This window comes from Oryctolagus cuniculus, chromosome 8 (genome assembly GCF_051225735.1).
Source record: "Oryctolagus cuniculus isolate XC-2025 breed Fujian yellow rabbit chromosome 8, ASM5122573v1, whole genome shotgun sequence".
NCBI lineage: Eukaryota > Metazoa > Chordata > Mammalia > Lagomorpha > Leporidae > Oryctolagus > Oryctolagus cuniculus.
Window position 1 is genome coordinate 46,869,704 of NC_142874.1, and position 20,055 is coordinate 46,889,758.

The 20,055-nt window shown below is 40.0% G+C and overlaps 1 long non-coding RNA gene across 4 annotated transcripts in view; it reads left to right on the forward strand.

Annotated features, from left to right (window-relative positions):
- LOC149125004 (uncharacterized) overlaps positions 1 to 20,055 on the forward strand; it is a 160,138-nt gene that overhangs the window by 25,073 nt on the left and 115,010 nt on the right. For 2 of the 4 annotated variants that reach the window (XR_016211900.1, XR_016211901.1), the window contains exon 3: positions 528 to 2,628. The exons of the other annotated variants lie outside the window; for them this stretch is intronic. This is a non-coding gene — a long non-coding RNA (uncharacterized LOC149125004). Of the gene's footprint in view, positions 1 to 527; positions 2,629 to 20,055 lie in introns of those variants that run through there. 4 annotated transcript variants of the gene reach the window in all.

Genomic DNA, 20,055 nt, shown 5'->3' on the forward strand with positions numbered 1-20,055 from the left:
TTGTAATTCTTAAAAAGAGGTTTATTTATTTGAAAGGCAGAGTGACAGGGAGAGACAGAGAGAGATCTTTCACCCAATGGTTCACTTCCCAAATGGCTGCAACAAGCAGGGTTGGGCCAGGCCTAAGCCAGGAGCTATGGATTCCAGCAGAGGGCCCAAATACTTGGGTGCCACCCTACAATCCCATATGGGCACCAGTTTGTGTCCTGGTGGAGTCACTTCTGATCCACCTCCCTGATAATGGCCAGGGAAAAGCAGCGGAGGATGGCCCAAGGCTTAGGCCCTTAATACACACTTGGGAGACCTGGAAAAAGCTCTTGGCTCCTAACTTTGGCCTGTCCAGTCCTGGCCATTGTGATCAGCTGGGGAGTGAACCAGCAGATGGAAAGATCTCTCTCTCTCTCTCTGTTTCTCCCTCTCTTGGTAATTGATTTCAAACAAATAAAAATCTTGAAAAACAAAAAGAACTTTGAGCTCTGTTTGGTGACTAATTTGAACTTCTGATTTTTATATTTGCTTTTTTCCAGACTTTGAGCTGTAGCTGTGCTGATCATCTCACCATGGACCAGTGATTCTCAACACTCATAGAAAGACCCATGGAGGTTTTCAAATCCAGGCATTCACAGCTCTCTCCTGGAGACTGTGAAGTGTGGTTGGCTATGTCTGGGTTGTAAATTCTTCATAGTTTATTCTCACATGTGACTAAGATCAAGATCTACTGCTCATTGCATACTGTGCCATTATTTGACTTATTTGAGAATGTATGAACTCAAGATGGTAGATGCTTCTTTAAGTGGAAGTGTTAACACACCAGAATAGATATATTCATTCCAGTGGATAGGCTAGTGGCCGTAGAGCTAGAATTAAGGAATTATAAGCATAGAAATGAACAGTAAAGATATGAGACTGATAAATTGTCTATAAGGTAAATTATGGGAAAGAGTAAGAGAAGATCAAATTATAAGCTTTGGGAATTACAAACTTAGATTGTTGAATATAGAAGTAACAACACATTGGGGCTGGTGCTGTGGTGCAGCGGGTTAAAGCCCTGCCCTGCAGCACCAGCATCCCATGTGGGTGCTGATTTGAGTCCCAGTTGCTCCACTTCCAATACAGCTCTCTGCAATGGCCTAGGAAAGCAGTAGAAGATGGCCCAAGTCCTTGGGCCCCTGCAATTGTGTGGGAGACCCAGAAGAAGCTCCTGACTCCTGGTTTCGGATCAGCTCAGCTCCAGCCATTGCCGCCATTGGGGGAGTAAACCAGCAAATGGAAGACTCTCTCTGGCTCTACCTCTCTCTGTAACTCTGTCTTTCAAATAACAAAAAATAAGTTTTTTTAAAGATATAACAACACCAGGAAGAGTCATTTGTGTGGAAGAAGCAGTGATTTCAGGGAAATGATTGTCCTTGCAAAACCAACTATCTAGTTTTTGTCAAGAGTAACATCAGATTCTCATTTGTCCAAGTTTAATTTAGAAACATGTTTGCTTTGTTTTTTTTTTTTTTTTGACTCCTTAGCTTAATACAGTTGCAAAGATCTGATACTTCCTTTTTGTACTGTTTTGCATGTATTGCTTTCTTCTTGTTAACTACTTGTTCAAGTCTTTATGTCCACAAAGCTTACTTGTCATAAAGGTCAGCTGACTACTCCTCTAGCCATTTGGATTCATCCTGCTTATTATTAATAGATTCATCTTTCTGAAATGTCATTGTGATTTGATAGTTTCATGCATGAATGTTTCATTGGTTTGTTGTTACCACTAAGATACCCCAGCTCGTCTTTCCAATCTCGTATTTCCCCACTCCAGGCAGCTGTGACTCTTTTCACCTTTGTGCTTTTGCTCTTGCATCTCCCACCAGTCTTCTCTACACTTAGTGAAATCTTATCCTTCAAGTCTACTTCTTTTGGGCCTCCTGTGGGTTTATATCTTGAAGACAGAATGTCTGGATTCCAATCTCAAATTTACTAATAGTTATGTGACCCAAGACATGTCACTTAGCTTGTCTGAACTTCTCTTCTGTAAGTGAGGATAATATTGCCTGTCTCACAGGTTGTTGCAAAAATTTGAATGCATAATACATGTAAAATACTTAAGCTAGATCATGGCACATACAAGCATTTTAAATATGTTATGCCTAATGTTGATAAAACCGACCATGATGATGTAGGTCTTCCATAACTGTCTTAGGTCCTGTTTCATAACTCAGCATTTATTGACTAAATTACTCATATTATAATTTATTCTTCCAGTAAGACAGAATGATATCTTTTCTTTGTATCTTTCAGTACCTTGTATATTTCAGTACCTTCTTTAGATGGTAAACTTATTCATAGGAATGATGGAACCGAGCTTCTCAGCCTTTTGGCTAAGATCAAGTGAAGAATGATGGAACCTGTCTGACCCTTCTCTGTAAAGATTTAAGGAGCTTGAAAATGCTTAACTGCCATTTGCAGATTGAATTAAGATTGAGACTGGTCACAAGTGAAATATCAAGAAATCTGGTTAAAAAGTAGAACCAAGAATCTTTGAGATTTTCCTTAGATGAAATCAACCTGAGTCAATGCAGTTGTGTATGCTGATGAAAAAATAAGCATAAGCCAGAATCCCATTCCCTGTGTGTGTGTGTGTGTGTGATTTAGACTTTGGAAAATGAAAGAAAGAACTGAAATATACTCTTTACATATATACTGAAATGTACACTCTACAAACAATTCCAGTAGTATTCCTTGATGTGGCTATTGAGCCTAGGAGTTAAGCTGTCAGTTAAGGTGCCTGCATCCCGTATCAGAGTGTCTGGGAGTCATCCCTGGTTCTGGCTCTTGACTCCACCTTCCTGCTAAAGCAGACCCTGGGAGGCAGCAGTGATGGTTTAAGAGACTGGATTCCTTCCACGTGGGAGACTTGTTTTGAGTTTCCAGTTCCTGGCTCCAGCCAAACCCAGCCCTGGCTATCATAGATATTTGGGGAGTGAAACCATGGTTAGGAGTGTGCCCTCTCTCTTCTCTCTGCCTTTTAAAAAATTGAATAGAAAGTATGCTCTTTCCAACTTATTCTGGAAGTTAAAAACAATGGTATACCTCAGTGGCTGGAATATTTAATTTCCTTAAAAAAAAAAAAAAAAAAAAAAAAAACCTTTTGGCCGGCGCTGCGGCTCACTAGGCTAATCCTCCGCCTTGTGGCGCCAGCACATCGGGTTCTAGTCCCGGTCAGGGCACTGGATTCTGTCCCGGTTGCCCCTCTTCCAGGCCAGCTTTCTGCTGTGGCCCGGGAGTGCAGTGGAGGATGGCCTAAGTGCTTGGGCCCTGCACCCACATGGGAGACCAGGATAAGCACCTGGCTCCTGGCTTCGGATCAGTGTGGTGCGCCAGCTGTGGCGGCCATTGGAGGGTGAACCAACGGCAAAGGAAGACCTTTCTCTCTGTCTCTCTCACTGTCCACTCTGCCTGTAAAAAAAAAAAACAAAAACAAACAAACAAACAAAAAAAAACACCTTTTTTCCACTGAGAAAAACTCTTTCTGTCTAGAATTTAAAAATAGGAAGCAGGCTATACTCCATTGAAAAGGATCTCTGGGATTACAGCTGTTTGGATTTGGCTGGGATGAGGAAAAAGGTATCAAGAAGCCTTGGCTGCCAAGAAGCAATGAATGATTCTGGCATTAATTGACATGTCTGGGCTAAATTGTCTTCAGAGACAGTGGTTAAAGGACAAAAGGTAATAATTATTTACTACAAAAAGCTACATGCCCAGTCATGGCAGCCTTATAATGAATAAAATGTTCAATAGATTCTTTATACTTAAACAGAGAGTGGAACGCTATCCATTGAATTTAGAATAACATCTTCAGGCAAATAGGACAAATTAGGCAAAACATTCGGGTACTAAATTTTGGAAATGTCAGTCTGCAAGGGCTACTGTTCATCCCCCTTTTATGGCCATAAATAAATCACCCAACCTTGCCTGAAATTATTTTTTTTTCCAAAATAACCATGTCTTAGTCCATTTTGTATTGCTATACCAAAATAATTGAGGTTGGGTAACTTTTAAAGTGAAGAAGTGTGTTGGGCTCATAATTCTTGAGGTTGGAGGGTCCCAACATGATGAACCAGCATCCTGGGGAGGCCCCTTACCAACATCACAGCATAAAGCAGCAGCAGAAAGGGAACCGGCCCCCTATAGAAGGGACCAAACGCAGTGGGTGGTTTCACTTCCCTAGAATCCGCTCTTGAGAACTCACTCACTCCTGCAAGACCTAACCCACTCCTTGAGACCAGCAATAATCCATTCACATGGGGAAGCCCTCCAGTCACCTAATTGCCTTCCACTAGGGCCACCTCTTAAAGGTCCTACCACCTCAGCCACACTGGGGACCAAGCTTCCAGGTCATGAACTTTTGGGGGACAAACTGTATCTAAACCATATCTAAACCATAGCAAATTATAGATTTTTTCCAGAGATGAGTTCTATGGAAACTTGTAGTGTGACCTTGAACTTTTGGCCTCAACTGAACTACCTACAAAACTGGAACTGAATTCAATAATTTTTTTTTTTTTTTTTTTGGACAGGCAGAGTTAGAGGGACAGAGAGAAAGGTCTTCACCGTCAAAATGGCCACTACGGCCGGCGTGCTGCGCCGATCTGAAGCCAGGAGCCGGGTGCTTCCTCCTGGTCCCCCATGCGGGTGCAGGGCCCAAGCACTTGGGCCATCCTCCACTGCACTCCCTGGCCACAGCAGAGAGCTGGACTGGAAGAGGAGCAACTGGGACAGAATCCTGGGGTGCCGGCGCTGCAGGCGGAGGATTAGCCTAGTGAGCCGTGGCGCCGGTCTGAATTCAATAATCTTAAAAGAGCATTTCTACTTAAAGTCTTCCAATGGTATCTTTTTTAAAAAGATTTTAACTTATTTATTTGAGAGGTAGAGTTACAGTGAGAGGGAAAGACAGAGAAAAAGGTCTTCTGTCTGCTGGTTCACTCCCCAAATGGCCACAATGGCCAGAGTTGCGCCGATCCAAAGCCAGGAGCCAGGAGCTTCCTCTGGGTGTCCCATGCAGGTTTAGGGGCCCAAGGACTTGGGCCATCCTCTACTGCTTTCCCAGGCCATAGCAGAGAGCTGGATTGGAAGAGAAGCAGCCGGGACTAGAACCGGCCCCTTATGGAATGCCCTGCAGGCGGAGGATTAACTTACTGTGCCACAGAGCCGGACCCCCAATGGTATTTAATAGTATGGGTTTTTTCCCCCTATCTTATCTGGCTGTTGATATTTATTCACAGACTCCATAAATAGGAATTTCCTCCTTTCATTACTTGCCCCCTCCCTCCCTCCTTTCCTGCCTTCCTCTTTTCCTTGTCTCTTTCCCTCTCCCCTAACCTTAGTCTTCCACTGCTCTATAAATGCATCAGTAACCTTTGTAGAAGTTGCTGTGTTAGATATTTTTTACACTGTTCCATTTACCTTTTTTTTGAATTCTGTTTTCATTCCTGTTTTATGAATGGAGAAATCGAGTCTTAAGAGTTTTGTAACTTGTGCTCTAGCACAGATCTGGTAAGTGACAAAAATGGATTCACATCCACCTCAAATTCCAAATCCATGTCCTTTCTATCCACGCTGCTGCTCTTCATCTAGTCACTCGCTTGTCTTTCCCGATTTCTGCACTGAGTCACTTATAGGACCCTTTTCCTTTCCACTTTATTTGGCTGTGGTAGCAATAATCACAAGGTCTGGACTGCTCATGTGGGTGCAATTACTCCGAACTCACAGCACTTAAAATGTGATGTATCTAGGATTATGTACCTTTTCTTAAATCCCAAGGAACACCAGGGGTCTCCAGAATCTGGAGTCATTGTAAGTTGTGATTTCTGTTTGTTCTTCGTTCTGCTGTTAAAGCAGGATTTTCAATCATTTCTTTTTATAATTCACCTTCTCCCTGAAAGATCTGCCTGTGTCCCTTTCCTGTGTCTTCTAACCATCTGTGGGCACCCGTTTGTTGATCTCTGCATTCTCTTGTTTTGACTCTCGGTATAAACCTACATCTTCCACTCGTTAATCTTTTCTGTGGCCTTTCCCAGGTGCCAGTGTCACACATTTGCAGAGACATTTCTGTCTATCATTCAACGGAAGAACAAACCCATTTACCTAACTCTGACATTAAAATGGAGACAAACACAACATATGCCAAAAGTTTTGGGGGTATAATAAAATATGCAACCTATTTAAAAACCCCACTGACACTATTATTTTTTTGAAGTTCACTTGCTTGTAAACATAGTGACAATTCCTTAGACCCTTTAGTAGATCTGAGGATGAAAATCAATTCTGTTTATGGCACTTAGCATCCAGCTGTGCCTGGCATCTAGTCTTGTTCATAGTAGAATGTTTGTTTATGACTAACTGAGAAGAAGCAAGATTTTACCACATTGTCCATGTTCTTATATATTTTTCTACAATGACACAATTGTAACACCAACAGGATAATGCTAATATTTCAGAAATAAGTGTTGAAAAATAAATTCAAGTTGAGATGAAATATAGCAATTTTTAAGAAATAAGTATTCAAGCAACTCTGTCCACAAGACCTCAACTGTTATCAATTATTGTTTAATCTGGTGATGAGTGATTTTGGGAAAATTTATTACCAGAAACAAAGGTTTTCTCCCTGGAAGCATTTGTATTCTTTTTTTTTTGGCATTATATAACTCACTGTGTTTTCCTTTTGTTCTTAGCTGCCAAGAAGCTTGGGGCCAAGCGTATAACTCAATCACAGTAACTGTATTATCCTTTGTGGTTATGATGTTTGTTTCTTTCTTTTCTGGTTTTAATTTCTATTTCAACAGTATTATTTCATACCTGACTTTAAAAAAAGCTATATCAAATTTTCTTTAAAGGACAAAGATGTTATAATAATAATAAAATCGATTTAATTTTCCAGATAGAATATAATTCATTTTTCAAAAGATTTATTTGTTTGAAAGACAGAGTTCAAGAGGGTCGGGAGAGATGGAGAAAAACAGAGAGTGTTGGTTCACTCTCCATATGGCCACAATAGCTGGGGCTGGGCCAGACCAAAACCGGGAGCCAGGAACTATATCCTAGTCTCCCATGTGGGTGACAGGAGACCAAGTACTTGGACCATCATCTGCTGTTTTTACAGGCACATTGGTAGGAAGCTGGATCGGAAGTGGAACAGCCAGGACTTGAACAGGCACTCCACTATGGAATTCAGGTGTCACAAGCTGCAGCTTACCCAGCTGTGGCCACAATGTCAGACCTCAAATCTAATTCATTTTCAACTTATTTTTTCAGAGTCAAAATTTGTTTCTAGGTTTTATTTGTCTGGCGGTAGTTTTGAGCTTGGCTGCACTTTGTGTTAAAACACACACCTGTACATGCACAATCTGGATATCAACCCTGTAACTAAGTCTTTAAATTTTTCTCCTTTATCAGAAAGGAGGTAGCAGTTTTTGTGTGGTTCTTTTCACTAGCCATGACCTATGACTTTCCAAATTCTCTTCTTCAGAACTGAAGGGCTTGGTTTGGCTCTTTCTTACTTCCTAATGGCTAACACCCAGGGGATGGTAGCAGTGTGGTGGATAGTGACAAGGTGTCACTTTTAAACGTTCCTTCCATTGGTCTATTTGGACTAGTCAGCAGATAATGTCATATCATCTAGTCATTTGGTCTTCCCCTAAGATTGTCACTTTAGCTAAATTATCACGCTATTTATCCTACTGAACCCAAAATTCACAACCTGCTTAAGATCATAGGATCTTTGCTAGTGTTCTTAAAGAAATGTGTGTATATATATATATATATATATATATATATTTGACAGGCAGATTTAGACAGTGAGAGAGAGAGAGACAGAGAGAAAGGTCTTCCCTCCATTGGTTCACCCCTCAAATGGCTGCTATGGCCGGCGTGCTGCACCAATCCGAAGCCTGGAGCCAGTTGCTTCCTCCTGGTCTCCCATGGGTGCTTGGGTGCAGGGTCCAAGAACTTGGGCCATCCTCCACTGCCTTCCTGGGCCACAGCAGAGAGCTGGACTGGAAGAGGGGCAACCAGGACAGAATCCAGTGCCCCAACTGGGACTAGAACCTGGAGTCCCGGCGCTGCAGGTGGAGGATTAGCTAAGTGAGCCACAGTGCCAGCTTAATATATTGTATCCTTTAATCTATGTTATAGTATGTTACATATAACACATAAATATATATTCTAAATAAAAGCCATTTGTGAAAATTTCACAGCTAGCATACTCCATGGGAAGATGTAGAGATTTTCCTTTAAGATCTGGTATCCACTCTCACTCATTCTATTATTTAATTAATTTCTTAAGATGTATTTTATTTATTTGACAGGTAAAGTTACAGAGAGAAAGAGAGGCAGAGACAGAGTGAGAGGTCTTTTATCTGCGGGTTCATTCCCTGAATAACAGCAACTGCTGGGGCTGGGCCAGGAGCCAGGAGCTTCATCTTGGTCTCCCACATGGATGTAGGAGCCCAAGCACTTGGGCTATCCTCTGCCACTTTCTAGGAGCATTAGCAGGGAGCTGGATTGGAAATGCAACAGCCAGGACCTAAATTGGTGCCCATATGGGATGCTGGCATTGCAGTCAGCAGCTTAACCTGCTACACTATAATGTCAACCCCTTACTCATTCTATTAAAGATGTCCACTCTCACTATTCAATGCAGTAGTGGCATAACTATCAAGAGCAATCAGACCAGGAAGATAAAAGACATATGAGTTGGAGAAGAAGTAAAATGATATCTATTCAAAGATGACAAGATCTGTCCTATATATATGTTGAAACCTCAAAAACTGGATCAAAGAACGGTTAAAATTAATAAATGAATTTAGCAAAGTTGTAGGATACAAAATCATCTTGGTATAATTATAGGATTTCTTTTAAATTTTTAAGCAGTTATTTTTATTTATTTGAAAGACAGAGTTACAGAGAGAGGAGGACAGACAGAGAGAGAGAGAGAGAGAGAGATTTCCATCTGCTGGCTTACTCTCCTAGAGGCTGTAAGGCTGGTGTTTGGCCAGGCTGAAGCCAGGAGCCAGGAGATTCATCCAGGTCTCCACAGTGGGTGCAGGGGCCCAAGTAGTTGGGCCATCACCCGCTGCTTTCTCAGGCACATAGGTAAGGAGCTGGATTGGAAGTGGAGCCTATGGGCTTGAATTGGTGCCTTTATGAATGCTGGTATTGCAGGTGGTAGCTTAACCCACTGTACCACAATTCTGGCCCCAATCCATGGGATTTCTAATGATCTCACTGAAAAAGAAATCAAGAAAAATAATACTTACAGTGGCATAAAAAATAGGAAGAAATTTAACCAAGGAAGTGAAAGACTTGTACATTGAAAATGGTAAAATATTGATGAAAGAAATGGAAGATTCCACAAGTAAATGGAGAGATATTCCATGCTCATAGATTGGAAGAATTAATATTGTTAAAATGTTTATATGTCCCAAAGTAATATATAGATTCAATGAATTCCCCATAAAAATTCCAATGGCATTATTCAGAGAAATAGAAAAAAAATCCAAAATTCACACAGAATTGCAAAAGACCCTGAAGAGCCAAAATAATTCTAGAAAAGAAAATCAAATTTGGAGGCATCATATTTCCTGATTTAAAATTATATTACAAAGCTATAGGAACCAAACATTATGGCCGTAGTATAAAAACTGACACATAAATGAAGGGAACAGAATAGATATCATAAGTAAATCAAAGAGTCAACCCATTTTCAGAAAGGTCACCAAGAAGACTCAATGAGGGAAAGGATAGTTTTTTTTTTTTCTTTCAATATATGGTATTGGGGAAAGTAGACATCCACATGCAAGAGAATGATAATGGACCCTTATCTTAAATCTGTATAAAGACCTCTACCTTATACCTTATACAAAAATCAACTCAAAATGAGTCAAGGATCTAAATCTATGACCTGATACAATCAAATTACTAGAGGAAAACATTGGGGAAACTCTGCAAGACACTGGTATAGGCAAAGACTTTTTAGAAAAGACCCCAGAAGTACAGGCAATAAAAGCAAAAATAGACAAATGGGATTATATCAGGCTAAGAAACTGCTGCATGGCAAAGGAAATACTGAACAAAGTGAAAAGGCAATTGAGGGGCCGGCACCATGGCATACTAGGTTAATCCTCTGCCTGCAGAACCAGCATCCCATGTGGATGGGATAGTGTGCCATGGTGCTGGCATCCAAGACTGTGATTATGAAGTAAATTGAAATTATGTTATTGCAAAAATTAAAGGAAAAAAGGAAGGAAGGAGGAAGGTTTGAGGGAAGCAGGGCGGTAGGGAAGAATAGTTATATTCTTAGGATTGTATCTATGAAATATATAATATCTGTTCTTTTTATATTAACAAAAATTAAAAAATAATAAAAGGCATAGATTTAAGTGGGAGAAGATGCTATAGATCAAGCATTGACACATCTTGTAAATCCTTGGTACTATGTTGTCTCAGTATTGGTTACTGAAAGCTCAGTAGATAGCTGTTATCATTCACTTTTACACAAGCATAGCCTAACAGTACAAGGAGTGAGCATTAAATTTACAATTAAACAGAAGTGAACTTTTTTCCTTCAACAGTTGTTATATAAAACAAATATTTATGATAGTTTAAAAAGTTTTTTCAAGTGCAAAAATGAAGAAATTTCCAAGGTGATGAAACAATAGCTAAATTAAGACAATTGAATAATTAAATGTATACCTAGACAAGATTGAAAAACATAGACAAATTGTTGAAAGCACAATAAAAGGATAATTTTTTTTAACTTTTATTTAATGAATATAAATTTCCAAAGTACGATTTATGGATTACAATGGCTTCCCCCACATACCGTCCCTCCCACCCACTACCCTCCCCTTTCCCACTCCCTCTCCCCTTCCATTCACATCAAGATTCATTTTCGATTATCTTAATATACAGAAGATCAGCTTAGTATACATTAAGTAAGGATTTCAACAGTTTGCTCCCACACAGAAACATAAAGTGAAAAATAATAGATGATTTTTTAAATGATGATGAAATCAGATCAGACCTATTGTCATGTTTAATCCCAGTGAGAGTCAAGTTGGGAATTGATAATTTCTTTTTTTTTTTTTTTTACAGAAGATCAGTTTAGTATACATTAAGTAAAGATTTCAACAGTTTGCACCCCCATAGAAACACAAAGTGAAATATATTGTTTGAGTACTCATTATAGCATTAAATCTCAATACACAGCACATTAAGGACAGAGATCCTACATGAGGAGTAAGTGCACAGTGACTCCTGTTGTTGACTTTACCAATTGACACTCCTGTCTATGGCATCAGTAGTCTCCCTATGCTCCAGTCATGAGTTTCCAAGGCTATGGAAGCCTTTTGTGTTCTCCGACTCTTATCTTGTTTAGACAAGGTCATAGTCAAAGTGGAGGTTCTCTCCTCCCTTCAGAGAAAGGTACCTCCTTCTTTGAAGACCTGTTCTTTCCACTGGGATCTCACTCACAGAGATCTTTTGCCAGAGTGTCTTGGCTTTCCATGCCTGAAATACTCTCATGGGCTTTTCAGCCTGATCCAAATGCCTTTAGGGCTGATTCTGAGGCCAGAGTGCTATTTAGGACATCTGCCATTCTATGAGTCTGCTGAGTATCTCACTTCCCATGTTGGATCACTCTCCCCTTTATTTATTCCATCGGTTAGTGTTAGCAGGTACTAGACTTGTTTATGTGCTCCCTTTGACTCTTAGTCCTTTCATTATGATCAATTGTGAACTGAAATTGATCACTTGGAATAGTGAGATGGCATTGGTACATGCCACCTTGATGGGATTGAATTGGAATCCCCTGGTATGTTTTAAAAGGATAATTTTATTACCAAACAATTGCATCTGTTTCTTAGTTTTCTGTACAAAGTTATCATCTTTTAACTTTTTTAAATTGAAAAATAAGTGTTATATATATTTGTCATGTACAAAAAAATCAATCCAAAATGGATAAAAGATCTAAATTTAAGACTTGAAACCAAGAAAACATAGGAGAAAATCCCCTTGACATTGGCTTTGGCAATGATTTCTTGGCTCAGGATACAAAAGCAAAATAAAAAATGGGGCTACATCAAACTAAGAAGCTTCAGCACAGAAAAGGAATGATGAAAACAATGGAAAAGCAATCTATGGAGTGGGAAAATATTTGCAAAGTATATATCTGATAAGAGATTGATATAAAACATTTAAAAATAAAATTATTTTAAAGGCAAGGAGTCAGTGAGAGAGAGAGAGAGATAGACACCTCCCATCCATTGGTTCACTCCCCAAATGACCACAGTGGGTGCAACTGGGCTGAGCAAAAGCCAGGGGCTGAGAACTCACTCCAGATCTCCCAGTGGGTGACAGGGACCAGTTACTTCATCACTGCTGCCTTCCAGGCTCTGCATTAGGAGGAAGCTGGCATCGGGAGCTGGAGCTGGGAGTCAAAGCCAGGTACTAGGATATGGGATCCAGGCATCTTAACCACTAGTCCAAATGTCCACCCCAATACCCAAAACTTATAAAGAACTCCCACAATTCAACAGCAAGAAGAATTAAAATGCAAATAAGAAAATGGACAGAGGACCTGAATAGACATTTCTGCAAAGATGATATACAAGTGGCCAAAACATATATGAAAAGGTTCTCAGCATCATTAATCATTAGGGAAATGCAAATCAAAACCACTATGAAATACCAGCTTATACCCATTGTATGGCTATTATCAAAGTCAGAACAATGTTGGTGAGGGTCTGGAAAAAAAACACTCTTGGTCTAAGTGTAGATTGGTACAGCCAATATGGAAAATATCGTGGTGGTTTCTAAGGAAATTAAAAATAGAATTATCATATGACTCAACAACCCCTCTTTTTTTTATTTAATAAATATAAATTTCCAAAGTACAGTTTATGGATTACAATGGCTTCCCCCCCTCATAACTTACCTCCCACCCGCAACCCTCCTATCTCCCGCTCCCTCTCCCGTTCCATTTGCATCGATTCATTTTCAATTCTCTTTATATACAGTAGATCAATTTAGTATAAATTAAGTAAAGATTTCAACAGTTTGCACCCACAACCAAAGCACAAAGTATAAAATACTGTTTGAGTACTAGTTATAGCATTAATTCACATTGTACAACACATTAAGGACAGAGATCCTACATAGGGAATAAGTGCACAGTGACTCCTGTTGTTGACTTAATAAATTGACACTCTTGTTTATGGTGTCAGTAATCACTCTAGACTCTTGTCATGAGTTGCCAAGGCTATGGAAGCCTTTTAAGTTTGCTGACTCTGATCTTTTTCCGACAAGGTCATAGTCAAAGTGGAAGTTCTCTCCTCCCTTCAGAGAAAGGTACCTCCTTCTTTGATGGCCCGTTTTTTCCACTGGGATCTCACTCACAGAGATCTTTCATTTAGATTTTTTTTTGCCACAGTGTCCTGGCTTTCCATGCCTGAAATACTCTCATGGGCTCTTCAGCCAGATCCAAATGCTTTAAGGGCTGATGCCAGGCCAGAGTGCTGTTTAGGACATCTGCCATTCTATGAGTCTGCTGTGTATCCCGCTTCCCATGTTAGATCATTCTCTCCTTCTTAATTCTATCAGATAGTATTAGCAGACACTAGTCTTGTTTGTATAATCCCTTTGACTCTTAGACCTATCAGTATGATCAATTGTGAACTGAAATTGATCACTTGGACTAGTGAGATGACATTAGTACATGCCATCTTGATGGGATTGAATTGGAATCCCCTGGCACATTTCTAACTCTACCAGTTGGGGCAAGTCTGATTAAGCATGTCCCAAATTGTACATCTCCTCCCTCTCTTATTCCCACTCTTATGTTTAACAGGGATCACTTTTCAGTTAAATTTAAACACCTAAGAATAATTGTGTGTTAATTACAGAGTTCAACCAATAGTATTAAGTCGGACAAAAAATACTAAAAGGGATAAAGTATTAAGTTGTACATCAACAGTCAGGACAAGGGCTGATTAAGTCACTGTTTCTCACAGTGTTCATTTCACTTCAACAGGTTTCCTTTTTGGTGCTTGGTTAGTTGTCACCGATCAGGGAGAACATATGATATTTGTCCCTTTGGGACTTGCTTAATTCACTCTGCATGATGTGTTCCAGATTCCTCCATTTTGTTGTAAGTGACTGGATTTCATTGGTTTTTACTGCTGTATAGTATTCTATAGAGTACATGTCCCATAATTTCTTTATCCAGTCTACTGTTGCTTGGCATTTAGGTTGATTCCATGTCTTAGCTTTATTGTGAATTGAGCTGCAATAAACATTAAGGTGCAGACCGCTTTTTTGGTTGCCAATTTAATTTCCATTGGGTAAATTCCAAGGAGTGGGATGGCTGGGTTGAATGGTAGGGTTATCTTCAGGTTTCTGAGGAATCTCCAGACTGACTTCCATAGTGGCTTGACCAGTTTGCATTCCCACCAACAGTGGGTTAGTGTCCCTTTTTCCCCACATCCTCGCCAGCATCTGTTGTTGGTAGATTTCTGCATGTGAGCCATTCTAACCGGGGTGAGGTGAAACCTCATTGTGGTTTTGATTTGCATTTCCCTGATTGCTAGTGATCTTGAACATTTTTTCATGTGTCTGTTGGCCATTTGGATTTCCTCTTTTGAAAAATGTCTATAGAGGTCCTTGGCCCATCTCTTAAGTGGGTTGTTTGTTTTGTTGTTGTGGAGTTTCTTGATCTCTTTGTAGATTCTGGTTATTAAACTTTTACCAGTTGCATAGTTTGCAAATATTTTTTCCCATTCTGTTGGTTGCCTATTCACTTTCCTGACTGTTTGTTTTGCTGTACAGAAACTTCTCAATTTGATGCAATCCCAATAGTTAATTTTGGCTTTGACTGCCTGTGCTTCCGGGGTCCATTCCAAGAAGTCTTTGCCGGTGCCTGTATCTTGCAGGGTTTCTCCAATGTTCTCTAATAATTTGATAGTGTCGGGTCATAGATTTAGATCTTTAATCCATGTTGAGCGGATTTGTGTGTAATGTGTAAGGTAGGGGTCTTTCTTCATGCTTCTGTATGTGGAAATCCAGTTTTCCCAGCACCATTTATTGAATAGACTGTCCTTGCTCCAGGAATTGGTTTTAGATCCTTGATCAAATATAAGTTGGCTGTAGATGTTTGTATTGATTTCTGGTTTTTCTATTCTGTTTCATTGGTCTATCTATCTGTCAACAGCCCCTTTTCTGAGCAAATACCTAAAGCAAATAAAATCACTACTATGTAAAGATATGTGCACTCTCATGCTCATTTTGGTATTATTCATCATAGCCAACATATGGAGACAGCCTGAATGTCTTTTGCCAGGATGAATGGATCACATATATTGCATATCATTCAGGCTTAAAAAAGAAGGGAGTCTTGCCATTTTCTAATACATGAATGAAACTGTAGGACATATGTAAGCTGAAGTAAGCCAAACTCAGAAAGCAAAACATTATGATCTCACTTTTATGTTTGAAATTGTCTGTCTATCTATCTAACTATTTATCTATCTTAGCCAATATAGATTCTATCTTAGTCAATATAGAGTAAATCGTAGTCAAGACCTGGGAATCTTACTCCTACAAAAGTACAAGAGTGGTTGGCACCTCCAGTTCTGATACAGCCTGTAGTTCCAGCTCCACTATAAATATAAACTGATATGACTTTAGGAAAATTATCAATCTCTGAGACTCGCTTTCTTCATTTATGAAATAAAAAGGCAAAATGAAACTTATCTTATGCACTGACTAGTGTATCCAAGAATGAAATGTGGTAATGCATATGGAAGAGCTTTAAACATGATGTATATTACTACTGTATGTGGTGGTGGGTTGTCATGCTTTACTGCTTCACATTCAACTGGGCTGACTATGGTGACAGATTTGCTGGGTTTTCCTTGCAAGAAGAGAATATTTGAGGCAGTTCTAGGAGAGTGAGTGCATTCAGGTTCTTGCTAGAATGCTCCTTGAGTTGGCACCAATCCTTTTTCTCCTTCTCCATTTTGTTTCTCTACGGTTATATTCTTCCTTGTATTGGGGGTCTTATGAGCTTGAGTCATTTTGCTATCTTCCAAAGAGAATCCTCGAGCTTTTAGAAAAGCTGTGCCACCTGCTTACCCTGTGCCTGAAATTAATTCTCATTGGAGCTACTTCCATTCCTTTCCATCCTAACCCAATTTGAATATTTATTTGCACACATGGTGTGTTTGGTACTGGAGAGAAAGAAAAGTGAGACAGAATTTTTTGAGTCTGAGCTCATGAAAAATGAGAAAGATGCACCAATAACTGCACCCCAAAATGTGGTAAAGGATCTAATTTTGGTAAAGTTAACGTTTCTGAAAGTATGTGGGAGGAGAGATTCATTCTAATGATTCTATCAAGAAGGGCTTTTAAAAGTTAGGGATTTTTGAGTGAAAAGTACCCTAATAGAGGGGACTTTCGATATATTTGGAAACAGGAATGAGTAGGATTAATTTAAGGGGAGGGATGAATTTAAGAAGGTGGGATACAAGACTGGGTAGATGAGAGTTGCAGAAGATAAGTCTATAATGTATAAAAATGGATATGCACCAAAATTATACAATTTAATATATATATATTAAAATAGAATTTTAATTCTATATTAGTTTCATTTCCTGACTTTATATTGACTATTGGAAACTAAACCACTTTAATTACTATAATTTTCATGGTTCATGTGACATCTGATTATGCTGGAATTTAGTCCATGCATCAAGAGTGAAAGTAAACCAATACTTTTATGGATTTAAATAACTGCTCTTTTGATTATCATTTCTCGTCAAGAGCTAAGAGTCACTAATGATCAGAATTTAAAAGTCTCTTGTAGAATAAATAGGTACAGAATATGTGGACCAAAATAAAATTTTTATTTTATTTTTTACAAATATTTATTTATTTGAGAGGTAGTATTACAGATAGAGAAAGGGAGAGACAGAGAGAAATATCTTCCATCCACTGGTTCACTCCCCATATGGCCGTAATGGCTAGAGCTGAGCTGCTCTGAAGCCAGGATCCAAGACCTTCTTCCGGGTCTCCCACACAGATGCAGGGGCCCAAGCACTTGGGCCATCTTCCATTGCTTTCCCAGGCCATTAGCAGAGAGCTGGATTGGAAAAGGAGCAGCCGGGACATGAACTGGTGCCCATATGGGATGCTGGAGCCACAGGCAGAGGCTTACTACTATGCCACAGCACTGGCCCTCAAAATAAACATTTTAAAAGATTTATTATTTGAAAAAAACAGAGATAAAGAAAGAGAGAAAGAAAGAGAGAGAGAGAGAGAGAGAGATCTTCCATCTGCTGGGGTACTCCCCAGATGCCTGCAACATCCAGGGCTGGACCAGGCTTAGTCTCCCATGAAAGTGGCAGGAACTCAAATATAGAGAGAAAGGTCTCCCATTTGCTGATTCACTCCACAAATGGCTGCAATGGCCAGAGCTGGGCAGATCTGAAGCCAGGAACCAGGAGCTTCTAAGTCTCCCACACAGATACAGAGGCCCAAGCACTTGGGCCATCTTCTACTATTTTCCCAGGCCATGGCAGAGAGCTGAATCAGAGGAGGATCAGCCAAGTCAAACCAGTGCTCGTATGGGAGTCCAGCACCAAGGTGGAAGTTTAGCCTATTATGCCACAGCGCCAGCCCTAATTCTGTTTCTTAAGCTGTTTGAAGTACCCTCATTTCTCTCTCTATCCCCCTCTTTCTCCCTCTCTGTCTACACACACACACACACCATGGTTGTGTTCCTCTGGAGAACTCTAACAATCCTTTGTTTTGTTAGTTGTTGCTTGTATAGTGTGATCAGAGCTAAGTATTTCATGTAGGGCTGAACATAAAGTGTGCCCATCTTACCTATACTTTTTTCTCCCTAGTATTAATTTCCCCACGAGGTGAGAAGATGACTGATAAGAGCACAGGGTAATGAGCTGGCTTTGGCATAAAGCATGCAGTGCACCGTGCCTGCTCTGTTTAGCTTCCCTCTCCTCTGTCCTCATCTTTCCCTCTTGGCCCATTAATGTCATGTTCCATCTGAGGTTGGGCTGTGCTGCCCTTTGCTGGGAAGAAGGAATGTAAGCTTCCTTTATTAGTGGGTATCATGTTGTCCTGACCTTTGTTTTGTTTTTCCTAAGAAAAGATGGCTGGAATCTTACAGATGACACTTCAAGATTGCACTTTCTGATTTGTTTCAAAGTGGAATAAACCTTATATTTTAAAAAATATTGTGTAATAAACAAACCAGTACCATTCAGTAACGTAAGAGAATAATGGCAACATTCTTCCATGTTGTCCAATATGGTAGCCACCTGCCATATGTGATAGTTGAGCACTTAGAATGTGCTGAGTAACTGATAACCTGAATTTTAAATTTTATTAAATTTAAAATCCTTGAAACTTAAATAGACATACAAGCTAAAAGTTATCATATTACACACCAAAAGTCCAATTGAGCCTCCAAACATCAATTTCCAGTTTATTTATTTATTTATTTTAAAGATTTATTTATTTGAATGGCAGAGATACAGAGAGACAGAGGAAGAGAGAGAGAGAGAGAGAGAGGTCTTCCATTCGCTGGTTCACTCGCAATGGCCAGAGCTGTGCTCATCTGAAGCCAGGAGCCAGGAGGTTCCTCTGGGTCTCCCGTGCAGGTTCAGGGGCCCAAGGACTTGGGCCATCTTCTACTGCTTACCCAGGCCATAGCAGAGAGCTGGATCAGAAGCGGAGCAGCCAGGACTCGAACCGGCACCCACATGGGATGCCGGCACTGCAGGCAGCAGCCTTACCCACTACACCACAGCACGGGCCCCTCAGGTTTATTTTTAACCCAAGTAAAAGCAAGTCTCTTTGTGCATATTAACTTTTTCTTTCCTTTTTTTTTTTTTTTTTTTGACAGGCAGAGTGGACAGTGAGAGAGAGAGAGACAGAGAGAAAGGTCTTCCTTTGCCATTGGTTCACCCTCCAATGGCCGCCGTGGCCGGTGTGCTGCGGCCTGCGCACTGCGCTGATCCGAAGGCACGAGCCAGGTGCTTCTCCTGGTCTCCCATGGGGTGCAGGGCCCAAGCACTTGGGCCATCCTCCACTGCACTCCCAGGCCACAGCAGGGAGCTGGACAGGAAGAGGAGCGACCGGGACAGAATTCGGCGCTCCGACCGGGACTAGAACCCGGTGTGCCGGCGCCGCAAGGCGGAGGATTAGCCTGTTAAGCCACGGCGCCAGCCAACATATTAACTTAATGATAAAAGAAAATCTCTCCTTTCTACTTGTGAGATCTTCAGACCATTAGCATCTCCTGTGAGCTTCTTGTATGTGTAGAATCTCATTGATCCAGAATCTGCTTTTAAAAAGATCCTCAGTATATGTGCTCATTAAAGTCTGAGAATTACTGATATAAACCGTCTACATGAACACTTCTTAAGTTATAGAGGGAGGCAGGGAAAAGAAGTGTGGATTGTTTTCTAAATTACTTCTGTAATTTCTCAGTGTACCCTCCTTCACATTTGGGGCCTCCAATTGTGGTACTGACATTGCCCTACATTAAGTAAAGCATTCAAAAAATAGTAAGAAAAAAAAAACTGTTCATCAACAGTAGAGACAAGGACTTTGAACAATCATCAAATCTCAAAATGTCAATTTCACTCCTATACATTAATTTTTGGTACTGTATTAGCTACCATAGATCAGGGAGAATATATGGTATTTGTCTTTTTGGGGACTGGCTTATTTCACTAAGTTATAATGGTTTCCAGTTTAATATAATTTGTTGTGAAAGACAGGATTTCATTCTTTCTTACAGCTGAGTAGTACTCTATAGTGTATATATATATATATATCATAATTTCTTTATCCAGTTATCAATTAATGAGCATCTGGGTTACTTCCATGTCGTGGCTATTGTGTATTGAGCTGCAATAAACGTGAAGGTACAGATCACTTTTTAATATGTTGATTTTATTTCCTCTGGATAAATTTTCAGGAGTGGGATTG